The following is a 19,153-nucleotide window of genomic DNA, read 5'->3' as shown; positions in this document are numbered from 1 at the left end:
TGCCGCTTATTCCCACGCCGAGACTCACGTTCGCCTCATCTTTCCTCTGTTCGTCCTTCCTCCTCCCCTTCTCCTCCACACCCCTCCCACCGCCGACTCTTCGTTTCTCTATTCCCGAGTATCCCGAGTCCTCCTTTCTCTCCCCCGTTCACCCTTCCTGCCCCCTGTTCTATCTATCCGTCACTCGCCGTCTCGCTCTCGCACCGTTTGACCCTCCCCGTCCATCTCTCGCTCTCTCTCTCTCTCTCTCTCTCTCTCTCTCTCTCTCTCTCTCTTTCTCGTTGTCTCACTTTTTCTCTTTTTCTCCCTGTTGGCGCGCGGAGCGGCAGCGCCAACACACGTGTGCACCACGGGCTGCGAGGGGAACGGGCACGCTTATTTATTTTTAGATATTTTCAGGCGGTCGCGAGATGTACACCCTACGCAACCACGAATCTCGAACGACGAACCTCACCGATGTTTTTCATCGGGGCAAGGGGGAGGGGGGGACACTTGGGTGCTGTTGCTGCCGCTGCGGCGCGGAGCAGCGCAGAGTCCTGGGAGAATTCCTCGGGAGGAATATCAATTTGACGAATTAATTGCTTGCAAGGGCCCGCGCGCTACTCGATGGGAGAGGCTCCTTCGGCCTGCCCGGCGGGGAAACCTTTGGGGTAACGTCACCGTACCCGGACCCCTTCAGAGGTTTCTTCGGGGTCTTGGGGTGAAAGACGCGTTCGGGTTATTTGGGGAATGATTTGGATATGCGATTATAATTGAACGGCCACTTGGTTATTATAAATGGTTAAGGTAGTGTAATTGAATTAAATACAGTTTGGCAATGGGTTCAATTTACTGCACAAATCATACTTTCTTTTTTTCAGCATAATACTTTTATAATGTTGATAAAAAGAAATGATTTAGATCTGCGATTATAATTGAACGGCCACTTGGTTATTATAAATGGATACGGTGATGTAATTGAATTAAAAATAGTTTGGCAATGGGTTCAATTTACTGCACAAATCATACTTTCTTTTTTTCAACATAATACTTTTATTATGTTGATAAAAAGAAATGATTTAGATCTGCGATTATAATTGAACGACACTTGATTAATATAAATTGATAGAATAGTGTAGGTGAATTGAAAATAGTTTGGCAATGGGTCCAATATAATAGAATACTATGTAGATAAAAAAATTTCTTTGCCCTAAATAATAAAAGGTGACATATGACATGCTGGACTTATTGAAACATGATTTGGACATGCGATTTTAATTAAACGACACATTATTAATATAATTGAACAGGATAATGAAATTAAATCAGAACATATAACCTATTACAATTATTGGAGAAATGATTTGGATGTGCAATTACAACTGAACAGACTTAATTAATATAAACGAACGGAACAATATAATTAAATCAAAACATGCAACCTATTTAATTTGATTTCGGAAACGATTTGGATATACTATTACAAATCAACGGCACTTGATTAACACTTATCAGACATCAAATTTTCCGACCTAAATGTATAATACAATGTCACGTGGGACGTATTTACGTCCGATAAGAGTTAATATAAATGAGCAAGATAATAGAGGTGAATCAAAATATAACCCTTGCGGGACGAACGTGAGTCATTCAAGGGAAAAAGTTACATTTTGGAATGTATGTGTGCTTGATTTTGGTATAGGTCAGAAGTGACCCAATTTCCGCCTTCACGTGCTCCGTTATTCGAGGGTTAAAATTGGGAACATTTGGAATCAAACTCCCAATTGGGAACGGTATGTCATAGAGGGTTAATAGTTTATCCTGTATCAAACGTCTGTATTAAAAAATGTAATGGATGCATTTCAACAGATAGGTCGAACATATTATTCAATTTAGTAAACCTGATACGATTTAATTGTGAATATTTTGTCTTTTTTAAGTGGCATATTGTCTCATGGAATTAAATCTAATCATTAGCGGAGGAATCTTATAACAACGGATGAAGAACGTCAGATATATCTTCACCATAATAAAATATAACCATTAAAAAATGTATAAATACAAATATAATTCTTCTACAGTTTAATATTCTAGTTATTCATAAATTAGAAACTATTATCTATAATGCAGCGTACGAGTTTGTAATAATGATAATAACTATAGACATAACCACAATTTCAAGAGAAAAGGACTATTCTTATCTCGAAAAGTCAAATTTAAAGCTTATTTTAAGCATTGTATAATTGAGGATTGAATAATTTTCAAATTTGAATAATTGACACATGAAAATGATACATTGTAAAATACATCATGCAAAATATCTCCATAGAATTTTAAGTAACTCGACTGGACATCACCAAAGATTTCGTGACGATTAGGTTGAGAAATGTAGTTTCGATAACAATATAAAAGAAATATCGAGATAACATTTCTCTCCAACAAATTCAAATGTAAAACATTTATTTCAGTTTAAAAAAAAAAAAACTTCATCTCCGGCCGCTAAATGTTCGAATTTGTAAATTTGTCGCCTCAAGGTAACATTCTGCACGCCACGCACTAAGAGAATGAAAAAAGCAATCAATTTGTTCTCGATCCGTTACGGCAGTACGCCCATAACTGTTCCAGAAGAAAACGCTCAACAAAACGCGCTATAAAGCACACGCTGTCAAATATTCTTGGAAGACCGGAGGACGCATGCATTATATTGGGACTAAATCGCCGACGGAGCCGTTGAATCACTATCCGCGAATTTGCATCGAAATGGCGTCGGGGATCGGGAAAAAATGCCGCATCAGTATTCATATGTTAATAGAGATTGCATGGTTTACGAGCAGATTCAATTATTCTATAAACGTGCGTGCGTGGCGCCGTTTCTGCAAAAGGAAAATTAATGCGAGCACGTGACTTACATCAATAACGTCGGATTATAAAGATAGCGATCTCCCGGTTCGCGACGATTTACTAGGAATCTGAAAAATCCGTTCGTTCGTCGTCCGTCGAACGGAGAACGTTCCTCGTTCGTCGTCGGCGACGGCTTAATCCTTAATCGAGTGGGGGAAAAAGAAACGAAAATAAATCGACGGATAAAAATTTTCCGGGACACGCGTAATCGCGCAAAGAAAATCTGGTTCTCCCTGTTATGGTTCGCTCATTACACGGCGAAATGTTCGTTTCGTCGAAAACGCGAGGAGAAGAGAGATAAAAAAAGAAAACAAGGAGAACACGCGAACGACGAGCAGAGAAAATAAAAAAATGAGCGGGGAGGTGGGGAGCATGTAAACTGGAACAAGAAAACGGAAACCTCGAGTCCGGAGATGTCGTTCTGGTTAGGAATTCTGACGGGTTCTTTCGTCGAAGTAATCCAATACTTCGACGATATCTTGTCATGGTCGGAGGGGTCGTTTCGTTTGACGAAGGATTCGACTAATATTCGACCAGGATCTTATGTACAGAGTTATGCGGACTTCGTGCATTTATATCAAACGCAGAACAATTGCAATATTCAATGAATTTCAAGACTCTGCTGTATTATGTTCAACTTGATAAAATAATTAAAGAAAAGAAGTTTTATCTGTATCTTAGACATTTTCTTCTTTCTGTAATCGCTTTATCAAGTTGAACATAATACGATAATGTTTTGAAATTTTTCGAATGCTGCTATTGTTCTATATTTTATCTGGTCGTTTTCGTTTTTTAAAGGATTATGACGGAAGAGTTGAATGACTTACCCTGTATAGGGGGTGTTTCATAATTAATTATACAAATTGCGTTAGATGGGGTTCAAGTAATGAAATATAGATATCAGTCGAATATATGAATCTTGAACAATATCTTGACTGACAATAATAAACTAAATTCAACGAAGAATCCTTTGATTATTATAGTACTCTTTGGTTAATATATTCCGATTGCAAACAAATTCTGATATTTTATCATGTATGCATACGATTGTATTAGTAGCATAATGATCGGTTATCTATTCAATACACGTGTACTTGATTGATATTTTATTTCATTATTTAATTCAATTTTCTCGAGAACAATGTCTTATTTTCTATCCTCGTGTCATTTTCAGTTATAGAATCTACTTAATTGAATTAAAAGTACGTGTTGACTTTCACTGAATGACAAGCCTACTTCTTAGCCTACATTTAGCTTATTAAATATATTTAGCATTTCCGATGATTTTTTAAAAAATGTGAACGCGTTTAACCATTATATCCTTAGCAATGGCGATTATTTAGCAAACAATTGACGTAGTCCGATTTTCTGTGACGTAAAAATACAAATTCGTAATTATTATACAACATGAACGGCATTCTACAATTATTCTAAACAAAAAATTTGTGTCTCCACAAGATGAACGAAGATTGCTATGCAAAACGTATGATTTTAATGAATCGATAAAGAAAAGAAATGTAGGGAAAAAAGTTTGTTTGAACTTTTATTGTGTTCTTCACAGCATTAGCATAAGGTGTACGAAACTTGCCCATTACCGCACATAATGCGTCGCTTACGGTGTACTTAATAACCGACTTCGCGATGCCTTGCTATCAAAACTAGTGGCTTAATAACACGTATCGCGGAAAGAAACGGTAGTAGGAAGCATTTTTTTCGAATGAAAATTAACCGTAAGCGTGTGCCGATGCAATTACCGATGTAATAGCCGCCGATTAACGTTTCGTGCAATCAGCTCTTCCGATGGAATGTCACCGTACACAATTCCACGATGCAATCAGCTGTGATAAACCGAGTTCACATTCGGCATCCGTATTTTTCGAAAGAAATGAGAATTGAACTAACATGGAATAAAATAGCAGCTCCAATCAGTAACTCGACCAACAGGTTTGCTTATCGAAAGATAATTGACCGATTTCGATATTGAAAAATACGATTAAAAGGAAGTATGATTAAAAGCTTGGTTTTTAGGTAAAATTCACGTCGACGTCGTACAAAATTTATACTTTCTCCGATAATAATTGATCGAGGCAATCAAAGCGACAGAAAGATACTAATTATAAAATCGCTTATCATCGCTCACGTTTATTTGGAAGTTTGCTCGTTACGAAGGGAGCCATGTTTGTCGATTCGTTGTTGATTTAATTGACGCGATGCTCGGGCAGCAAATAAACAGCGTGGATTCCAGCTTCTTTGAATAACATGCACTTTCATTCATATCCGTTTATACCTGTTCGGGAGTGCGCAGGTGCAGGGAAACGCGGTTAAGCGATAATATAACGTCACAAAGGGCTTTTGCGAGGTTGTAATAAAATGAAGCGTAATTAGTTTCCCCGAGTTATAAATCAGAAAACCGGTCTTTATTTTCTATTCGAGTCATCTTGCACGCTTATGCATACCGGATACACGGACACGAACGGAAATATAATTTTAGCATAACCAAAAGAACGTACGAACCTCTCGATTTTATATAAAATATGCAGGTATGACGTGTATATTAAAAAAAAAAAACATTATTTACTTTTATTTTTGGAAATTGTGAAAATCATTATTAGACTTGTTGCATTTATGTACATTCCATTCTATCGAATTACTGTGTTTATATATATTTAATCAAATTATTGCATTTATATGCATCTACGTCATGTGATCACTTCAGTTCGCTACACATGTATGTCAAGTATTATAATAAATGTAATCATTACATGTACATTATAATCACTATGAAAAATATAACAGACATATATTGAACAAAATTACAATATATGAAGCATGTATAAATTTTAAATAAAATTCACTATCTTCGTTTAATGACTAAGATTTCCTATTAATTTTGAAAGTTAGGTAAATCATTGAAATATGCAAACAGTCTCCTTCCCCGCTTCTTATTAAATCAATTTTATAATGTTTTATAAATATGACGTTGAGAATTGATACCATTTCTAAGATATTTCGTTATGTAATAAAAAAAGTTTATTAACACACTCGAATGTAAAGTCAAAATATCTCGAAACGAAATCCACATGATTTATGTCACTTTCAAACCAATAAATATAATTATATATGACATTCATACGATCATTCATTCATCATTCATTCATTATTCATTCAATAAATCGCTGAAAAACTAATTATTTAATTTAATTTTTTCCATTAATTACTCAATTTCATTATAACCATAAATGGTTAAATTCCACTAAATCAAGTGTAATACATACATCCAACTCACATCAATCCCCATGCCCGTACATAATCTGCGCGAAAGATATCTGTGGGACAACATAACTCAAAAACCATGTTCCATTTCCGTTCGCTCAAATAATGGACGCGAAAGCGACAACCGCTCGAGCCGGCGTACGCGAAGATTAACAAGAACGGCGAAACGCGAGACACGTATAATAGAGCGTTCAGACATTAGGTTACCCGGATACCGGAGAACACGGTAAATTCCTTTCTTGATTACCGGTAATGCATGGTTTTATGTTTCCAGTCGGCGGCGAAGCGCTACAATGCCGCGCGCATCCACCGATTAACAAAGCTATCGGGGGGGGTTTGCATCCCGATCGGACACGCATCATCTTTATTACTTCTCTGCCGCGCGGGGGGAATCAAGGCCGGGGTCTTGTATTCAGGAATTTCATGCCCCTCCCATCCCCTACCCCCACCCTCCCCCCCGTCCACGCCGGCACTCCGTTTCTCCCCTTCGTTAGAAATCAGTGGCGAGGGTTTTAGGCCGGAGGAATCCCGCATAACCCCTATTGTCGTGCGTGAACCCCACGCGAGGGTTGCCGCGCCGGGACAAGTGGCATTGTGCGTTCTCGAGGAGCCCACGGTGCACAGGTGTACAAACCCGCGTAAAGTGCATAATGTAAAACGATGAATAAGGGGGCCGGTGGGGTGAACGGAGGGTGGTCCGACAGGGGGGGGGGGGGGGGGGGGGGCGCCCCCGAACTAACACAAAGTGCCTCGGAAAGCTTATTTCTTCGACAAGATTCAATATCGTTTGCTACGTTTATTTCCTTTTTTTAATTGCTTTATCGAGTTGAACAATGTTCTAAAATTCTTTGAATATTGTAGCTGTTCTATATTTCGAAATCATTTTTGTCGTTTAGAAAGTCTGGGTGACAAAATTAATATTGCGATGTTGAGTTTTATTCTATTAGATAATGCAGTGATTAAATAATGGAGCGTTTGGATACCAAAATATTGTAAAAATAAGGGTTCGAATAAAAGAGTCTCTACCGTATAACTATTTTCAATTTTTTAAAATTGTTAAAGAGAGAAATCAACTTTATTATTACGTACAGCGAGAGCTTTTTTTTGAGCTACGTATAATTATTTAAACGTTCTAACATAGCATAAACGTAGCTTCGAATAGATACAGAGCAGCGATTTTTTTGAATTTTTTTACATCTATGGCCGCATTGTGCGACAGGTTCCCTTCTCCCCAGGAAAATTAGAGCCCTTTTAGACGGCGAGACACCGAGAGAGAGAGAGAAAGAGAGAGAGAGATAGAGAGGGTCGGCGGGGCCCCGATCACCAGGCGAGACGCCGCATTTTTCTTCCCGCCCAGAAATCGCTGATACGTACGAAAAGAAACGAAAGTCCCCCCGGCCGATTTCTTTTTATTCCACGAAAGGCGTCTCGAGTTTTTGGCCGAGTTCGTGCATTCTCGGATCCGTGAGACTCATCTCCGGTTGACTCATTTTCTGCTCGAAAAAGGAGGGTCGCTTCTTCTGAGCCGATTCGAACCGGAATCTTCTTATCTGCCGGCCGCTAATTGATCGTAATTTATACCTGCTACTGCTGCAACGTTAAACGGCTCTTAATAAACTCCGTTTTATTACATTTTAAATAATCGGAGCGATTCGATTCTCGTTCCCCATTCATCGTTGACAGATGTTCCCTCGGAACGAGAATCGGTCGATCGTGTCCGCGATCGCTCGATCATGGATTATAAACGTTTAGGAGCTCTAGCGGCGAGCTGAATAACTATCGGATCGTTTATTTTCGCATTGTTGAAATTATGCGCGGAGACTATTTTTTAAACAGTTTGCTGTTTTTGGCGAGTTTACTCGTCGTGCAGAAATGAGATTCTGCGTTGCGACTATGCTTGTTATGTGTAATAATTTGCTATTTAACCCATTCGCTGATTTTTTTATTTTTGATAGATAACAATTACACTTCTTGTTTCTTCTTTCTCATTAATTTTCTAATATTTTCTTAGTATTTTTGATAAGTAACAGTTTTATTTCTTATTTCTCCTTCTTCTTCGAATTTTCCAATAGTTTTGTAACATGTTTGTAATTTCACGATACTACATCGAACAGGCTTGGTATATTTCGCTTAGGTATACCCGAGTCTTTTGAACAGTATTATTAAATTATAATTTTAGCGAGAAATAAAATGTATCCGTGAGAGAATCGAGATAAATAAAACGAATGAGTATAAATGATTATTATGAGAGAATCGTATGGATAGTACCTGGGATAGGTAGTATACGTATACTCGTCATTTTACTTTTTCTAGCACATTTTATCTTACATTGGAATAAAATTCACGAAAAATTTAAATACATTCACGTTTTTCACTTTTATAAGGGAATGTATATTGATTAGTATCAGAGCACGATACCTATTTTTTATTTTTATAAGTTGTCATAATCCTATCCTCTGCAATATAGTAGCTATTAAATGACGTATATAACAGTAGAAAAACATTTAGTACCCTAAATATGCATCGTTATTGATTCGAATTTATTTTAATTGAAATTGCGAAAAGAAACACACGATGTAACGAGAAGTTTGAAAAATATAATTCTCAATATCTATTCACAAATAGTTATAAAATCATAATTCGCTAATGTTCGCACCAATAATTAAATCATCTAAATAAATATACGGGAAAGTCCAAGTCAATTGTAAGAAACAGGAATGGAATAAAAATAAATTATCCGTTTTTATTACTCTTGGTGAGCAGCAAGTAGCATAACGATTTTATCAAATTCTTGTCATGTCTCCGCAATTTCATATTTCGACTGCCCTACTAGTTTGACCATGAACGCGTTAAGTCCGCAGTCTAATCATAGCTGTCGCCCCTTGACTGGAGCATCGAGTGTTCTCATTCGAGTTCGGGTGAAATGTAGCTACAATGTTGGCGCACGTCTCGCTTGGAAATAACACGTTGTGGCAGAGCGAAACGCGCCGTTTAAACTAAAGATGGCTGAAAGGAACGATGCGCTTCGCATCTGCCTGACGCGCTGCGCCGGCCGTGAGCAGAGCAGTCAGGAAAAACGAGCAAGTCGATCGTCCCTGATCGACTGCCTGGCAATACTGGACAACGAAAGGGTTTTAGCAAGCGATCGCCAGACAGAATGGTGGTTTTATTTCGACGGAGCCAGTAAACTATTGTAATTCCTCGTCCGAGAAGAAGCCGCGCAATTGGGTCCGCGCTGGACCGGGCCCGTCGCCGGCCGTCCCGCGATTGGTCGGAGTCGGCCGGGAGGGGATCGGGCCCGAGATCGCGGCCACGCCCCTCGCGAGCCTCGCCGCGACGCTATTGGCCGGCCGCCCGCGTCCTTCCAGGGCCCCCCCGCGTTCTTTCCCTTTCCTCTGGCAACCCTTTCTCCCACCGGATCGCCCCACTCTCGCGCGAGTAACCCCTTCTATTGCTTCTCGCACTTTCCTTTCGATTTGGTTGACTTTGAAACTCTGCGGCCGGGGCTTTGGCCTCGCTTTTGCTTGCCCCGCAACCTTTCTCTTTCCGTGCGTTCATCATCATTATCCTGGTCGTCATTATTTTCGTGTCTACGCTCGGCGCTTGCACCGCCTCGGTGTCACGTGACCGTCGTTATTTTCACCGTAATTACCCGCGCGCCCCACCAAAAAACCGATCCCTCGGACTTTCGAAGCATTGATATTTCATCTCGCCGGATCTCGTATCCCCGGAGCCCTTCACGTTCACGGGGCTCCACCTCGCAGATTCTACGCGCTCGCTCCGCGCTCGGATCGAGACCTTCGAGACGTAATTGCCGATCCGCGAAATGCTCGCGTATACACCTTGTTAATACCGAGCCGAGCGGATCAAAGAAACGGGAACGGCGAATCGGTCGGTAGAGCGTTCACCTTTTTGGCGTGTTTACAATGCGGAGGGAAACTCGGAGGGATGATGGCTGCGACTGGTTTCCCGCGAAACGTTCATCACTGCTCCCTTCTTTCGGTCACTCAAATTTTTAGGCGGTTCTGGGCGGAAATCGTGGAATTTACTTGTCCGATTGCATATCGTAACCAATATCTCTCAGAATCTGGTTCGTAACTTTTAGTGGAATTTTAGGTTGAACAGGTTTTATCTTTTTAATTATTTCAGAGCGGCACACGTGTATTGTAGCGATGTTACCTTTAAACTACGTCACATTTGTTTAAATCACGTAACAAAAGTATATACGAATTAAAGGTTGCTATTATCGTTATCTTATCGTTAGATAATATATGGTTACTTCCAAATACAGATTGTTATAGTTTTGTCATTTTTAGTCGGAATCTGAAACGATTTTAACCATGGAACCACTCCTCTCTATTTTGCAGTGTTGGTCATACTGTGGGGTTGCGAGCAATCTAAAATAAAATCTTAATAATTAAAGTATTATTTGTCATTTTCAAAACATAATGAAACATATATTATATGTATCATTATTATTGTATATTGTGGATTATATAATATTTAGTATTTGTTTCCATGTTCGTAGACAAATAAAAAAGAAGCCCAGAGTGTCGTTCTAGGGTTGAAATGATTATTCTAAACTGTTACCCTGTAATAGTTTTAAATAAAATAATCATCAAGAATCTATTATTCTTTACAATTGTTACCTAAATACCAATTTCATATCGTATGTAAAATTGTTTCAGAATTCTTGTTTAGTTCTTATTTTGACCACCCCCTATAGCTCGGCGTAACTTTGTAGTCGCATGCCGATCTCTTACGTCTTCTATCCTAATTTCATCTTAGTCTGTTATTATATCATAATTTTCAATTTTTACTTCCCACGTCAGAGTAGAGACAATTTCTTTAGATTAATGAATTTATACATATGAAGAATTTGTTCCCAAGACTGTTAAAACTTATTCTAAACTTCTACAGCTCGTAAACGAGATAAATATTATGAATAATATTTTACGAGTTCATTTAAACATATAAACTGCCAGAAATAGTGTTCGATAAATATTTATATGTACAATTCATTCTATTGTTCTTATAGTTTATTATTTTATTAACTACTAAACCAGTACTGTCCAGTCGACACCGTTTTCGGTCCTGTTTTAAAAAATAAAAGCTCTTCTTAAAACGGTTTGCCAGAGATTGTATTTAGGTCAATCCCTGGCGATAAATTGTTTCGGCGTGATCGGCGTCGTCGAGGATAATTGCGTCGGGCCTTCTCAAAGCGAGCGAGTTCAGCGGGGATCTCCGCGGACGGCCATTTCCGCGATACCGAAGGCGCGTTAAGCCGCGTCCGCGGAAACGATTTTTCTCGCTTGTCCGGTAGCGGACCGTTCGCGACCCGTCGTCCATTTTCCTGTAACGCTCATCCTTTCGTGGACGTTTTACCCGAGCACGTAATTGTAACGTCTAATTGCGAAAAAGAAGACACCGTCGGTGCCTTAACACTTCGCCTGCCTTCTACAATTAGCTTTTTTACGAGCTTTATCAACGACGCCGATCAAATTATGGCTCTTAGCGTTCCGTGTATATCATTTGTATCGCGGGGAATTCCGGAAAAAATTAGAATGCGCCGCCGGAGATTTATAGCGCTTTGGCGAACGAGGCGGGGTTTCGATGCGCGAAAGAACGCGGCCGGTAGCCTCCTCGCGGCGCGCCGTTCATTGAATGCTTTCTTTCGCAACTTTTAGAAGTTCATTTTTACGCTAATGGAACGACCGTGTACGTTCTTGCCAACTGTCGATTCCAAGAGGATCGAAACGGTAATTAACCCTTTCGTGCCTAATAAGAAGTCAGGGTCGCGTAATCTATTAACGACGAATGGTATTCGTTTCCTTTACGTTGAAACAAAGTTTGCTTCTGCTGCTGTCAAAAGCTATTAATAAAAGCGAATGTATGAGATAATAATATTTAAATGTGAACTTATATTTAAAAATCTTTTGCCACTAGATATTCTATTTCTAATCTAACTTAAATTTCTATCTAAAAATCTATTGTGATTAATGATTTTATTTCAAGTCTGTTGTAATTTAAATTTCTATTTAACCTATTCTGAGATAAATATTTATAGTAGGGAACAATCTATTTAATTGTTTCTTTTTTATTTGACGTTCATTTCATTTCATTCGATGAGGTTTTGTTAGTATTGCTGAGGGATTCTGTAGCGAATAGTTTTTCAAATTATTTTCATTTTCTTTGCAGTTAAAATAATTATAATTTTAAGAAAATTAAACGTACACATACGTGACAGTATCCCTGAAGGGGTTAAAGAGCTATTATAAGTATATATTCTATTTAAAATCTATTATAAGTAAATATTCTATTTAAAATCTATTATGAGTATATATTCTATGTAAAATCTATTAAAAGTAACTATTCCATGTAAAATCTATTATAAATAACTATTCTATTTAAAATCTATTATAAGTAAATATTCTACGTAAAATCTATTGCAATTAAATATTCTATTTAAAATCTATTATAACTTAAATTTCTATTTGTAACTCATTTAATTCAGCTCGAACAATAATTATTTATCTCTGTTCACACTTGCAGGTTACAGATACATTTCGATTGTAACCATTTAAATCAATGATTACTGAAACGATAATCATGCGAACATTTTCGCGTTCGTTTTCGGCAGAGAACGCACGACCCTTCCAAACGAACTCAATGCAAATAAGAATTACGAAGCGTAAGAGGATACAAAATATATTTCGAGAGCGACCAAGGGAAATTGCAGTAGCAGCCAGAGAGGGTTAAGATGTTCTGTGTACTTAAAATCTTCGAGAGTCGGTAGGACCGCTTGGTACCCTTCGCTGCCCGTGAACGGCGCATACTCGCTTCTCCAGAGGCAGTCTCGCTCTTCTTCCTTTTTCGTTTTTATTCGTGCAAATTCACCTCGCGGCGACCGTTGCACGAGTCGTTGCGCCCATAAATTTTTTAAAACGAAAACCATCGTACACGACGAGTAACACGCGCCTCGGGAATTATTGCGCAGCTTGAAACGTGCTGCTGCTAATTTTCCCCATCCCCCCCGCTCTCCCCCTACTCCTCCCCGCACACCCACTGCCAATCGCTTTTTTTCCGGGCTCCCTTTTTTCTTCTTCTTCTTCTTTAGGCGTATTCTTTATTCTCGTCCCGTCCCGTTGTCCTCGCTCCTGGCGGAATACGCCTCGCGTATTCCGGTTGTTTCGGGCCGCGCCCGGCCCCCCGAAACCTTCGTTAAATTTTTTATGGGGCGAGAGCCGTTGCATTTACGCGTGCCCCGTGGCCCCCATGCACGCGGGAGAAAGCGACTTCTCTCTCTCTCTCCCCCCAAGGATCCGTCCGTCCCACCGTCGCCCCCGTGAACTCCCCTAATCGATCGAACGGATCACGCCGGGCAAGTGGAAACCCATTGATCACTACACGGTGGTCCGGACTAATCGAAAAACATCGTCCTGCTTTTCTGGGCTGACTCCTCGCTATACAACGCTGCTTTTTTTTCGAGGGGACGGCGTCTTTCGAAATCCTAATCGATTATTATTTTTGTCGGAACAGTCAAACGATAAGATATGAAAGTTTGGTTTAATGCTTTTTTATCAATTTAGTCGAGCGACGACGTTTAAAATTTCAATTTGATATTATTTTTATCGAAGTAGTCGAAAGGTATCCTTTAGGGGTCAATTGGTTACCTATCTTTATTAGGAAAAGTTAATAGACAATTTTGAAAATTGTAATCGAATATTCTTTTTACCAATAGGATAGGAATACGTTGAAATTTTAATGTAATTAAACTTGATGTAGTCGAAAGATATTTTTTCAAATTTATATTTTACACGGTGTCTAAATTAAAACGGATACTCGACGAAAGTTGAAAATACAATATCTTATTTACGGTGTTATTTTTCATTGATAATTCTCTGCCCGTGTCCAATATTTTCTACACAGGAAATAAGGGGCACATGGGGTGATTTAAAATAACTTTCCTCTTAGCAAAAATAAGATTTAGGGCTTTGTTTACGAGTTATTATTGAAAAAATGTTGACGAATGAGAGACGAGATCAGCTAATGCGGAGCGGAACTTTGTCCATTCGTTCGTCTCTCATTGGTTAGTGTTCTTCGTTAATAACTCGTTAACGACGCCTCGGAGAAAATTTTTATACAAGAAAAAGTTACTTCAAATAACCTTAAGAATCCTTCATTTCCCTATTGCAAGTGCCTTTCGAGACATCCTCTATACACAAAAATATGAACCTACGTATGTCTAACGTTTTAAACTCTGTGTCTTCGTTATTTCAACTTTACCAACTAAAATGCGCCTTTGAATTCCGTTTCTTCCGACCCCGAAAACAGTAATAATATTTAACCGAATCACCCTATATAATAGTTACAATTAAATCTGTATACTCAACCGAAATAAAATGATCATTTATTGGTTAGCGTTGCGCTTAAATCGCGGAAACTGTTGCGCTGAGAAATAACATCGCCTGACGGCCGTAATTAAATACAAAATTACGATTTTATGAAACGCAAGGCGGGTGTGCGCGAGCATGCGCAATTCAACAAATTCGTGTAGGTCTGGTCGTAAACTCGAGACAGAGAGGCTACAAGGTCCGTGGCAATTCTGACAATATATAGTAACAGTTGAATGTAAGGCCGTGGTTACGCGGAACACGGTCTTAAATACCGCATGATAACATCGGGGCCATTAATTCGGAGTCGATAACAGAAAGATTTAGGGCTAATATAATTGACCCGTTCGACCAAATACGTTCCGTTGGCGGACGGGCACGGTTAAGCTTTAATACGGGCCCATAAACGGTTCGACGTATTGATTGCCGAGGAATTGTTGCCCGGCATTTTTACCTCGAGGGACTTCGTTAGTTTCGCGTGTTGCGCTTAAATGCGTCCATTAAAGTGTTTCGTACGTCGCGTCCGAGATACCGTGTAATTCAAAGGGATGCAATTTCTTTAAACGCGCAGGAGTCCACCGCGGGACGTTAAGAAATCTGGGGTACGGGGTGCCGGGGCAATTTTTTTTCCCGCAACGAGGAGGACGAAATTTATTGCGCGAAGACCCGAACGAAAACAAAAGAAACGTTGTTACACGACAGGCCGGGTTTCACGTTTTCGGGCCGTGTCTCTTTCGGAATATTTATTTATCAATAGATCGCGGAACTTCGTGGCATTCATGGTATGGAAATATTCCCGCAGGGAGGATATTGTATGCACGTCACACGATCACTGGCGCGAGGTCTGATAGCATTTTTATTTTCTCTTTGCCACGAGTGAGCTTTTAGGTGGCGAAGGAAATTTTGCTTTGAGTTTTAATTTCTGCGATGTGACGTAAGAAAAATGAGAATTTCTATAACGGTGATGCAAGTAAATTATTGACGATGCAGAGGAATTTCTGTAATTTAAATTATCTTTGTTTAGTTGCTATTCAGAAAATTTATTGTGATTGGTCGATTCGTGGCATTGGAAACTTCATTTGGGGATGAAATAATAATTTTATTTTGGTTTTATTTTTGGCATATTATACAGATATTATAAAATTATATATACATTTTTTTACTAGACTATGAAGCTATATAGTATAATATACTATCTATCTTCTTACGTCTCTCAATCATTCGTATATACTCACTCACATTGTAAACATTACTATATTAGTCAGGTTATGTCAATACTTATTGTCAAATAAATTGACGTTCCAAATATATTCTTTAAACCTATTTAAAAAATTATGCTTCTTCCATGTGACAATTTCTAATCGTAAAATTGCAAATTATTACTATCACGCTGTCTCAACTTCTCTATTTATCAGTGAATCTGATAATGCATATATAATTTTAATAATAGCATTATCTTTTTTCTGTTTAAGGAGTATGCTGCATTCTTATACGTGCTGCCACTAGGAGTAAGTAACGAAACATTTTTGTCATAATTGATACATATTTACTATTCTTTATAATTTTACATTATGTTTAAAATCTTTTATTAGCATAGTTGTACATTGTTGAAATTTTCTATTTAACTTATTAATTATTAGCTAGAATTATTAGCTAGAGAAATTATTAGCTAAACATTTATTGCACATGTATTATGGCTTAAATGGCTTTAATACTAATCATATTCCTATCTGTTCAAAATTATAACTATATATTATATATATTACAATTATATAAGCACAATTTTTTCCCAAGTCGAAACATCACCGCAGATACATTTCTTGCTCGTCCACCTGGGCCTACCCAATGATTAAGGGTATTTACCCTTTACTCTATAACGTGTCAGACTCGTTATGGAAATTTGGAATATGATATACTAAATATGTATATTGTCTGTATCTTTTAAACCGAAGTTAAATTCTACCCATCTAATATTAATATCTAAACATTGTGCTAAGAATTTCCATATAATAAATATAAATTTTCTGTCTGACACAAGAATTTATTAGTAACAAACAGAGATTAATTAACGTAATTGTGAAATAAATAGTAGTGGAAGGGGTTAAATAAGCCCTTAACCACTTACCGTGCTTTAACGAGTCATGGAGATTTATAACAATAAGTTGTTAGTTGTTTATCCGTTCCTTTAAGAAGGAATCAACTTTTGTTCTCGTGTCACCAACATTTAAACATTCGATTAGACGCAAGTACGTAACGATTATAAAATTCCTTTTCCTTCGAAGAAGTTAATGCGATCGAAAATATCCTAATCGTAATAATTGTAAAGAAAATGGTACGGCAAAGGGTTAAACGAGACTGCGAAAGTTAAGCTCTCTTCTCCGCGCTTTCAGCTTTAGTTACGATTTTTTCTCTGCGCTTGCAACTTTAATTACGCTCTTTTTTTCTACGCTTGCAGCTTTAGTTACGCTCTTTTTTTTCTACGCTTGCAACTTTAGTTACGCGTTAGATACGCGCGTAATACTTCTCAGCGCTTGCTATCACCACGCACGTCTTATCTGTCGCGCTGCAGTTTTGCGAGCGACATCGATCGCTTGATCGTACTCATCATTGCGTGCTACACAGTTTATCTGCATTATCACCCGTGCTCTTCACAACATTCATATTCATCTCTTTTCTCTTATATCATTTTATCGCGATTTATATTTTGTTCTTATCCCCTCTGTTCATTCTTTGTATTTTTTACCCAATTATTAGAATATACTTGGACCAATTACACGTTCTCTTTACCGTAGCACTCTTGAGAAAGCTAGAGTTCCTAACCTCATAAAATTCTAACAACTGTATACTATATAAATTTTTTAATGAAGATATGTAGATTAGAAGAATAATGTATTCAAGGAAAAGAATTTGTATTATGTTTATAATTGAACTGCGTTTAATTGTACCTATAGTATAAATATTGTTATTCGACTATTTAGTGTTTGACAATTAATTGAAACTCCCACATGTATCTTTTAACGTTTATGGAAAAACTAACGTGTATGCAACTGGTAGATTTATAAATATGTCGAGCAAAATTGATAAATGAAACTATGTATGAACCTTGGTAAAATTAAAACGATTCACCGAGTGTTAATCGATATTACAATATTAAATGTTTATTCTGAGATTTAAACGTTCTATTATTTATTAATTGTACTATTACAATACTACTGTTATTATTATTAGTACAATAATAATAATAATAATAATAATAATAATAAAAAAATATAATTAGTACAGTAATAATCTCTAGTCTATGTAAACCGTTAACAATTTAAACAATTCTTTCGAAGACAAACTATTTTCACTTATTTCAGAAAAATAGCAATTCAGAGCAAAAAATATTCGGATACTCAGCAGGCAAAAACTAAATAACTTTCAAACACTCGCTGGCTGTGGACCACCCTGCGCGACGAAATGCCAAACGTAGCTTGACGCCGTCGTTTCTCGGAATCGCGCCTTCGGGTTTCCCTGCGAACGGTCTAAAAAACGATTTCGGTATCACGGAATTAATGGGATTATACCTTTTAACCGTCGTAAACGTCGAAAATTTGATGGAAGACTGGATTCTTTATGTTTCGCGCGGCGCCATCTTAAAAGACCCGGGAGCGCTTTGCATGCGACAACGTTGCGCCGCCTGGGACAGTGTCGTCCTAAAAAAAAAGGGGGAGCGAAAAAGAAGAACAAGAAAAAACACCGATTCCCTATAGGCCAGCCCGCACGTAAAGATTCTTCGTTAAAGAACCCTTAATTTCGCCAATGGCGGGGAGACGTTCGCAGATGTTCGTTATCACAAACGTTAAACGTTTCGGCCGCAAATTGGCGGCACTTTCCTTGAATATCAAGCGACCACTCAAGGGACCACTGGTCACCGGCTACGGTTGTTCCCCGCCGTGTCCCGCGACTATTCATTAAAAATATGTAAATTGGGAATTAATGCGCGTTAAAATGATTTATCGGACCATCGATTAAAGCCGCGCGCTGACAATGCGGGCGTCGCCGCCCCGCCGCGGACACGCGCAATACGACTTTGTCGCGTTCCCCTTTTGTAAACCGTGGTTATTTCTCCTCCTCCTCCTCCCCCCCCCCCCCCCCCCTCTCTTCTTCCTACGACGATACGCTATCGTGTATCCGGACAATTCTTCTTGGTTCCGCGCGCACCTGTTTGCGGTCGCAACGAGCTCCTAATTATTCATGCGCGGCCCGAGCAAAATGCCTCGCGAAAGAATCGTCGGAAAGCGACACGCGCTCGCAGATGTAATTTGAAAACTGGTTTCGCATTTTTCTCGACGGGTAGATCTTTTTTCAAGTTCGTTACGTGCGGATAACTAAACGGTTGTAATTGCGCGGGGGCCCCGCTCGATCCTTTGATGGCTAGGTGAATGCGTTCGTCTCGTTCTTTATTAAATTGGTCCACTTTTCGAGACGTCTGTCTTTGTGCTGTTTCTCTCGTGCTCGTCGACGTTGAATTTAATTTTAAATGTTTAGAAATTTTAATGGGCGAGCTGATTTTTGCTCGATTCGAGATAAAAGAGCGTGGTGATTTTAGCACGTTGAATGCCACG

General features: G+C 38.6%; 1 protein-coding gene across 1 annotated transcript in view; it reads left to right on the top strand.

The window, feature by feature from the left end:
- The window catches only part of LOC144469139 (tubulin monoglutamylase TTLL4), a 157,995-nt gene that overhangs the window by 35,003 nt on the left and 103,839 nt on the right, over positions 1 to 19,153 (top strand). Inside the window, exon 2 of the mRNA XM_078179084.1 lies at positions 16,019 to 16,054. The gene's annotated coding sequence lies outside the window, so the exon portion shown is untranslated. The remainder of the gene's footprint in view (positions 1 to 16,018; positions 16,055 to 19,153) is intronic.

This window comes from Augochlora pura, chromosome 4, assembly GCF_028453695.1.
Source record: "Augochlora pura isolate Apur16 chromosome 4, APUR_v2.2.1, whole genome shotgun sequence".
NCBI lineage: Eukaryota > Metazoa > Arthropoda > Insecta > Hymenoptera > Halictidae > Augochlora > Augochlora pura.
Note: the sequence above shows the minus strand (reverse complement) of the source record. Positions and strands in the feature narration are given on the sequence as shown.